The 7,513-nt window shown below is 54.4% G+C and overlaps 1 non-coding gene across 1 annotated transcript; it reads right to left on the bottom strand.

Moving 5' to 3' along the window:
* Nucleotides 1–3,664: 3,664 nt before the first annotated feature.
* On the bottom strand, nt 3,665–3,854 carry LOC120376346. Its single transcript, XR_005587231.1, has one exon. It is a non-coding gene; the product is annotated as a U2 spliceosomal RNA (small nuclear RNA).
* Between the last annotated feature and the right edge of the window lie 3,659 nt (nt 3,855–7,513).

Consider the following 7,513-nt stretch of genomic DNA (forward strand, 5'->3'; position numbering starts at 1 on the left):
AAGAGCCACAGCTTGTCCTTTTTTTTTTTTTTCCTCCTGCTTCGGGCAGCAGAAAAGCTGGAGCTGGCCCTGCACAGGAGGAGCAGGCTCCAGTCTGCGGCGCTGCAGCAGGGAACTTGCAGCCCAACGCCTGTCAGGCACCCCCGTTCTCCAAGCCCCTAATCCCTGCTGCTCCCCCCCCCCCCATCAGTTATAGAACAGGAGGCAACTTAACTTCTGCTCACTGTTCCCGGTGGGACTCTAACAGAGCGCGAACCGGAGCCACTTAGCTTCCATTCGCTGTTCCCTTTATAGACGCACAGTCAGAGCTCTCACAGGCTGGGCAGCAAGGAGCTGATGCCGTTTTTCTCACCCCAGTGGATATTGCAGCCCTTAGTATAGAGGTTTGTTCTTTAAACATGGGGTCAATCTCCTGTGGGGTTGGGCCACAGGAGAGCCCCTGTGCTTCTAACCCTGCACTGTTCACCCTGCGTCCTCCCCCACGCCCCTAACCCTGTGTCCCCCTCTGGCACCCCGAACCTCGGCACCCCACACCCAGTGCTCCCTCCAGCACCCCTAACCCTACATCCCCAACCTCTGGTGCCCCTAACCCTGCACCCCCTCCAGCACCCTTACGTCCCTCACCCCTAACCCTGTGCCCCCTACACCGCTCACTCTGTGCCCCCCAAACCCGATACCTGTGACCTCTGGCACCCCTGTGCCCCTAACCCCCGCACCCCTAATCCCTGCACTGTGCCCCCTCTTCCCCTAACCCCTGCACCTCCTCCTGTGCCCACTCGGGGAAACTGACCTGGATGCACGGAGTAGCTGCATTGCTGCTCGCTCCCCCCGCCGCCCCTGAACACTGCTCCTCCGCAGATCGCTAGGGGGCTGTGAGGGGGGAGCAAGGACCCACCACCGGGCACCCTGCCTCCAGCACACCTTCCCTACCTGGGCGGCTGCTCTTTGTCCTCCCCTTATGCAGCCCAGGTGGGGAAGGTGACCTGGAGGCAGGGAGCCCTGATGTCGCTCCTTGCTCCCCCCTCACAGCCCCCTAGGGGGGCACGGAGGAACATTGGGGGGAGCAGTAGCCACTCATCACCGCTCTCTCCCCCTTCTCTTCCCCTCCCTCCCCCCATGTTCCTATGCCGGGAGGGAGCAGGGAGAAATCTGGGCACCACCCCAAGCAGCACTCCCCTGCCAGCCGGGAGCAGTTTCTGACTTTACACCGGCAGCACACACCTCTCTGCTACTGTACAGCACCACCCTTGAGCATGGTACCCCTGGGCAATGCCCTGGTGGCACCCACCCCTAAGGCTGGCTCTGGCTACGGGCTGCAGAGGGAGTGAGCAGACCAGGCGGCCATGGAGAGCTCCAGCCCCTGTTCTCCCCTCCCAGCTTCTAGCAATCAGAGGCCAGGGACATGCTTCCATGCTGATGACAGGTACTGCTCGATAATGATCCAAAGTACATTCATATTCCTCATCTGAGTCAGATGCCACCCACCGAAGATTGATTTTCCTGTCTAGTGGTTGAGGTTCTGTAGTGTCTGCATCAGAGTGTTGCTCTTTGAGGACTTCTGACAACATGTTTCACACCTCGTCCCTCTTGGATTTTGGAAGGCGCTTCAGATTCTTAAACCTTGGCTCGAGCGCTGTAGCTATCTCTAGAAATCTCACATTATACCTTCTTTGTGTTTTTTGTCAAATTTGCAGTGAAAGTGTTCTTAAAATGAACATGTGCTGGGTCATCACCCAAGACTGCCATAAAACGAAATATATGGCAGAATGCGGATAGAACCATGGAGTAGGAGACATACAGTTCTTCATCAAGGTCTTCAGTCACAAATTAATGCATTATTTTTTTAACGAGCGTTTTCAGCATGGAGCATGTCCTCTGGAATGGTGGTTGAAGTATGAAGGCATATGGATGTTAGCATATCTGGCATGTTAATACCTTGCAATGCTGGTTGCAAAAGTGCCACGAGAGAGCCTGTTCTCACTTTTAGGTGACGTATACAAGACACGGGCAGCATTATTCTAGTAAATGTAAACAAACCTGTTTGTCTCAGCAATTGGCTGAACAAGAAGTAGGACTGACTGGACTTGAAGTTTTACATTGTTTTCTTTTGAGTGCACTTATGCAACAACAAAAATCTACCTATGCAAGTTGCACTTTAATGATAAAGAGATTGCACTACAGCACTTTATATTTTACAGTGTAAATATTTGTAATAAAACTATATATAGTGAGCACTGTACACTTCGTATTCTGTGTTGTAATTGAAATCAATCTAATTGAAAATGTAGAAAATCAAAAAATATAATAAATTTAAATTGATATTCTATTGTTTAACGGTGTGATTAAAACTGAGATTAATCATGATATTTTTAAAGTTAATTGTGTAAGTTAACTGCGATTAATTGACAGCCCTACATTTGAATTTTTCTGTCCCATGCAGGACAAGCTGGAATATCCGTGTGCAGGGAAAGAGCCTGGGGGGAATTGTGCTGGGAAATTATTTCCTGTTCTGACATGTCCCCAGTTGCCCTTTTTGCCCTAACAGGCTGCAGCGCAACATCCATGTTTTGCTCCAGCTCATTCCGTCCTCCCAGGGGCCGGGGAAGGGAAATGGCTGCAGTGGAGCCAGTTGAGGGAGGGATTATCAGGGAGTTGCTGTCGGGTTCCCTTGGTGGGGAGAAAGGGCAGTAAATACATAGGGGGTGGGAACTTCCAGGGAGGTTGGTCTGGGTGGGAGAGGGCAGGAAATCCCCAGGGTGGGGGATAGGGTGTGACAAACCTGCTGGGATTTGTTTACTGTGAGGCTCCAGCATTTCTCAAATGTGGCCACCAGGGGCTTTTATTGTGGCCACAGCCTCCCGGGCTGTAATTGAGGGGGAGTCGGGGGCAGCAAAGTAGCGGCTCATCCCCCTGACTGCCTGCAGAGGCTGGTCCCTACCCCCTTCCGGAGTCATAAACACTGCAGGAGCCGGCAACCAGCGGGAGTTCCCCTCCTCCCCACGTGCGGTGGGGCTCAGGCTTCAGGCTTCTGCTCTGGGATGGTGGGCGACAGGCTCAGTCAAGATACATGGAACATAGGCTGGGTGGGGAGAAGTCTGTGTAACTCATCCAGTTATTGATATACATGTGACCTTGAATATTGCCAATCTGTGTCGTCCCCCCCCAACCATCTCCCAAACAGACCCTCAGTCTGGAAAGCATTCAACCCTCATGTTGTTGAAAAAACTCACAGCAAACAGAAGAATCTCAAAGAATCCTGTGGCACCTTATAGACTAACAGATGTTTTGCAGCATGAGCTTTCGTGGGTGAATACTGCTTGCACCCGAAGAAGTGGGTATTCACCCACGAAAGCTCATGCTGCAAAACATCTGTTAGTCTATAAGGTGCCACAGGATTCTTTGCTGCTTCTACAGAACCAGACTAACACGGCTACCTCTCTGATAGAAGAATCTCAGCTTTTAAAACAATTTTCCAGCAAGACAAAGAAACTCACAGCTATAGACTCAGAAAACACTCCCAAGGAATTTTAACAATATGTTGTTATGAAGAACTTAAGTGCTAAAGAAACCTGATTTTCCAACTAATTTAAAAAAAAATCTTCTCAAATCAGCATCTTTAGAGTGAATCTTATTCTGCTTTTTTAACCACACAATTCTCCCCAAAAGGAGAGGCACTGGTCCTGAAAATAGTACAATACCAGGTCAATGCATGGGGTGGTGAGAGCAAGCTCCTATTCCATCCCCTTGTTTCAAAAATCAATTTAATATACAGTCCTCAAATAAAGGACCTATCAGATATTAAACTGATAAGAACTGACACTACACTTATCTTAGCCAGAAGGCCAAGAAGCGATGCTGTTAGTCTCGGACGTTAGGCAGCTGCTCTTCCCCCACTTCTTTCTACTTCAGCACGAGGAGCTCCCAGACACGCACCAAACACCATTCACGACACTTGATAACTAGGTAACTCGAAGTGATGATCTCTTCCCCGAAATGACTCCACTGGAAGAATTCAAAGCAAGAGCCCTTAACACACAATTCTGTTCAAAGACAGAGAAGTCTTTCACCCTCCTTCCTCTTGCTGGTTTCCCTGTACACGCCTAATTTGCATAAACCCACCCACTGACATGTGACTAACAATCTCTCACTGTTAACTCTTACAGCAAAACAGGCCAAAGAAAGCCTATGCAAGCGCTATACCGCAGCCCCACTGCTCTTTTCTGCTCCTTCTCAAACGTACACACAAGTGTTTTGCTCCATACCAGTCCAGTTTCTTGTCTAACCACTGCACACACATGGTATAACCGTACCCTGAGCTGATTCCCGACTTTTGCACTCAATACAGGAAAACGAGAATTGAGAGAGAAGCTGTGCAGGGAAGTCTTCCTCAACTTGCACTCCACTCCCCAAGGGCCTTTCGGGCTCTTCTGTGGACTTCAGGTTCCATTTGATTGCCAAGGTTTATGGTCTTATTAATTAGCCATCTCCTAATGCAAGGATGCTACATGACAGACTAAAGATCGATTTTCCAAAAGAGCTGAGAAACAGAACTAAAGCTGAGCACGAGGTGTTACATTTCCATGAGCATCCAGAATCTGACTGTGCCCTGGCAAGTTCAATGCTTTCGAAAGAAATCAGAAAATAAGGAGCCCGTCAGGTCCCCCTGCTAGCACCCAGAACTAATCAATCTGCTGGGAAATAAGGAAAAGGTGATGAATAAAGAAGTCAGGAAATAACAAGGAAATGAAGAGGTTTGTCGAACGGGTTTCTGTCCGATATACCATCTTCTCAGCTACCAATCAAAGTTAAAGACCTAAAGTCGACCTATCGGCATAAGTACAGATGGTTGGATGGAAGTTAAAAGGAGCTGCTGTGGCAAGTGTTAGGAGCCCGCAAGCAGCATGCAGATCGTTTAAAAATGCTGCAATTAGAGGCTGCGACAAAGTTCCTCCTCTACCTAGGTGGGTCCTGCGCTTATTAGCAGATTTGCTCACCACAGTGATTTTCCCCTCTGGTGGAACCCACAGTCTGGGTCAACTCCTCCTGGGTCTGATCAGGAGTTGGGAGGTTTGGGGGGAAACTCAGGCCCACCCTCTACTCCGGGTTCCAGCCCAGGGCCCTGTGGATCGCAGCTGTCTATAGTGCCTCCTGTAACAGCTGCATGACAGCTACAACTCCCTGGGCTACTTCCCCATGGCCTCCTCCCAACACCTTCTTTATCCTCACCACAGGACCTTCCTCCTGGTGTCTGATAACGCTTGTACTCCTCAGTCCTCCAGCAGCGCAGCACAGCACAGCACAGCACAGCACAGCCACAGCCACAGCCTCTTGCTCCCAGCTCCTCACACGCACACCACAAACTGAAGTGACTCCTTTTTAAATCCAAGTGCCCTGAGTAGCCTGCCTTGATTGGCTGCAGGTGTCTAATCAGCCTGTCAGGGGTGCAGAAAGCCCCAGGGCGGGTGCAAGGAAGTTTTGGGCCCTAGGTGAAACTTCCACCTTGCACCCTCCCACCCAGCTAACCGCGTCTGTCCGTTCCCCCACCCCCCGCAGCTAACTCAGCCCCCCACCCGGGGAGCCCCCCTGCAGCAACTACTCCCCCCGTGGCAGCTACCCCTGCCTGGGAGACTTCTCCCACCCCACCCCCGGCCACGGCAGCGACCCCTGCCTGGGGAGACCTCCTGCGGACATGGGTGGCAAGTTTGTAGAAATTTTGGTGGTGCCCAGAACCCGCCCCCCAACTCTGCCCCCCCCAACTCTGCTCCCACCTGCCTAATGCTCTGGGAGGGGGCTTGGGAGGGGGAGGTCTGGGATGCAGATCCTGGGCTGGGGATTAGGGTGCAGGATTTGGGTTGGTGTTTGGGTGCTGGGTGCTGGCTCGGGGCGGGGGCTGGGGGGGGGTGTGCAGGAGGGGGTGAAGGGTGCAGGCTTTGGGATGGAGTTTGGGGTTGGGAAGGGGTATGTGGGAAGGGGAGGTGCACCTTGTGGGGAGGGAGTTGGGGGATAGGAGGGAATACAGGGGTGAGGGCTGTGGGGCTGAGGATGAGGGATTCATGATGCAGGAGGGGACTCAGGGCTGGGGCAGAGGATTAGGTGCGGGGGATGAGGGCTCTGGCTGGGGCTGAGGATTAGGTGCGGGGATGAGGGGTTCATCCTGCGGGGGCTCAGGGCTGGGGCTGAGGATTAGGTGCGGGGATGAGAGGTTCATGCTGCGGGTGGGCTCAGGGCTGGGGCAGAGGATTAGGTGCGGGGATGAGGGGTTCATGCTGCAGGGGGCTCAGGGCTGGGGCAGAGGATTAGGGTGCAGGGGCTGAGGGCTCTGGCTGGGGTTGAGGATTAGGTGCAGGGGATGAGGGGTTCATGCTGCGGGCGCTCAAGGCTGGGGCTGAGGATTAGGGTGCGGGGATAAGGGGTTCATGCTGCAGGGGCTCAGGGCTGGGGCTGAGGATTAGGGTGCAGGGGTGAGGGCTCTGGCTGGGTCTGAGGATTAGGGTGCAGGGGATGAGGGGCTCATGCTGCGGGGCTCAGGGCTGGGGCAGAGGATTAGGTGCAGGGGATGAGGGGTTCATGCTGCGGGGCTCAGGGCTGGGGCAGAGGATTAGGTGTGGGGGATGAGGGGTTCATGCTGCGGGGGGGCTCAGGGCTGGGGCAGAGGTTTAGGTGCAGGGGATGAGGGGTTCATGATGTGGGTGCTCAGGGCTGGGGCAGAGGATTAGGGTGCAGGGGATGCGGGGTTCATGCTGCTGGGGCTCAGGGCTGGGGCAGAGGATTAGGGTGCAGGGGATGAGGGGTTCATGCTGCAGGGGGGCTCAGGGCTGGGGCAGAGGATTAGGGTGCGGGGGGATGAGGGGTTCATGATGCAGGGGGGCTCAGGGCTGGGGCAGAGGATTAGGGTGCAGGGGGATGAGGGGTTCATGCTGCGCGGGGGCTCAGGGCTGGGGCAGAGGATTAGGTGCAGGGGATGAGGGCTCTGGCTGGGGCTGAGGATTAGGGTGCGGGGGGATGAGGGGTTCATGCTGCGGGGGGCTCAGGGCTGGGGCAGAGGATTAGAGTGCGGGGGGATGAGGGCTCTGGCTGGGGATGAGGGTTTGGGGCATTGGGGAGGCTCAGGGCCGGGGGAGAGACCCAGCTCCAAATATTGCTGGAGCAGGGCCCCCAGCCCTGAATATTCCTGGAGCCCGGGCACCGCACAGAGATATAATCTGCCGCCCCTGCCTGCGGAAGCTAAGCCTGCCTGGGGAGCCCGCCCCAGCTCACCTCGGCTCCACCCCCTCCACTGAGCACCCCGACATCGCTCTAATTCTCCTCCCCGCCCAGGCTTGCGGCACCGACTGGAGGAGAATTAGAGCTGGGCTGTGTGCTCGGCGGAGGAGGCAGAGCGGAGGTGAGCTGGGATGGGGAGCGGTTCCCCTGTGCGCCCCCAATCCCCCATTACTGGGGACAGCCCTCCCCGCGCGCCCCCCCACCCAGCTCACCTCTGCTCCACCTCCTCGCCTGAGGGGGCTATTAGGCA

Source organism: Mauremys reevesii, linkage group 12, assembly GCF_016161935.1.
Source record: "Mauremys reevesii isolate NIE-2019 linkage group 12, ASM1616193v1, whole genome shotgun sequence".
Lineage (NCBI taxonomy): Eukaryota > Metazoa > Chordata > Testudines > Geoemydidae > Mauremys > Mauremys reevesii.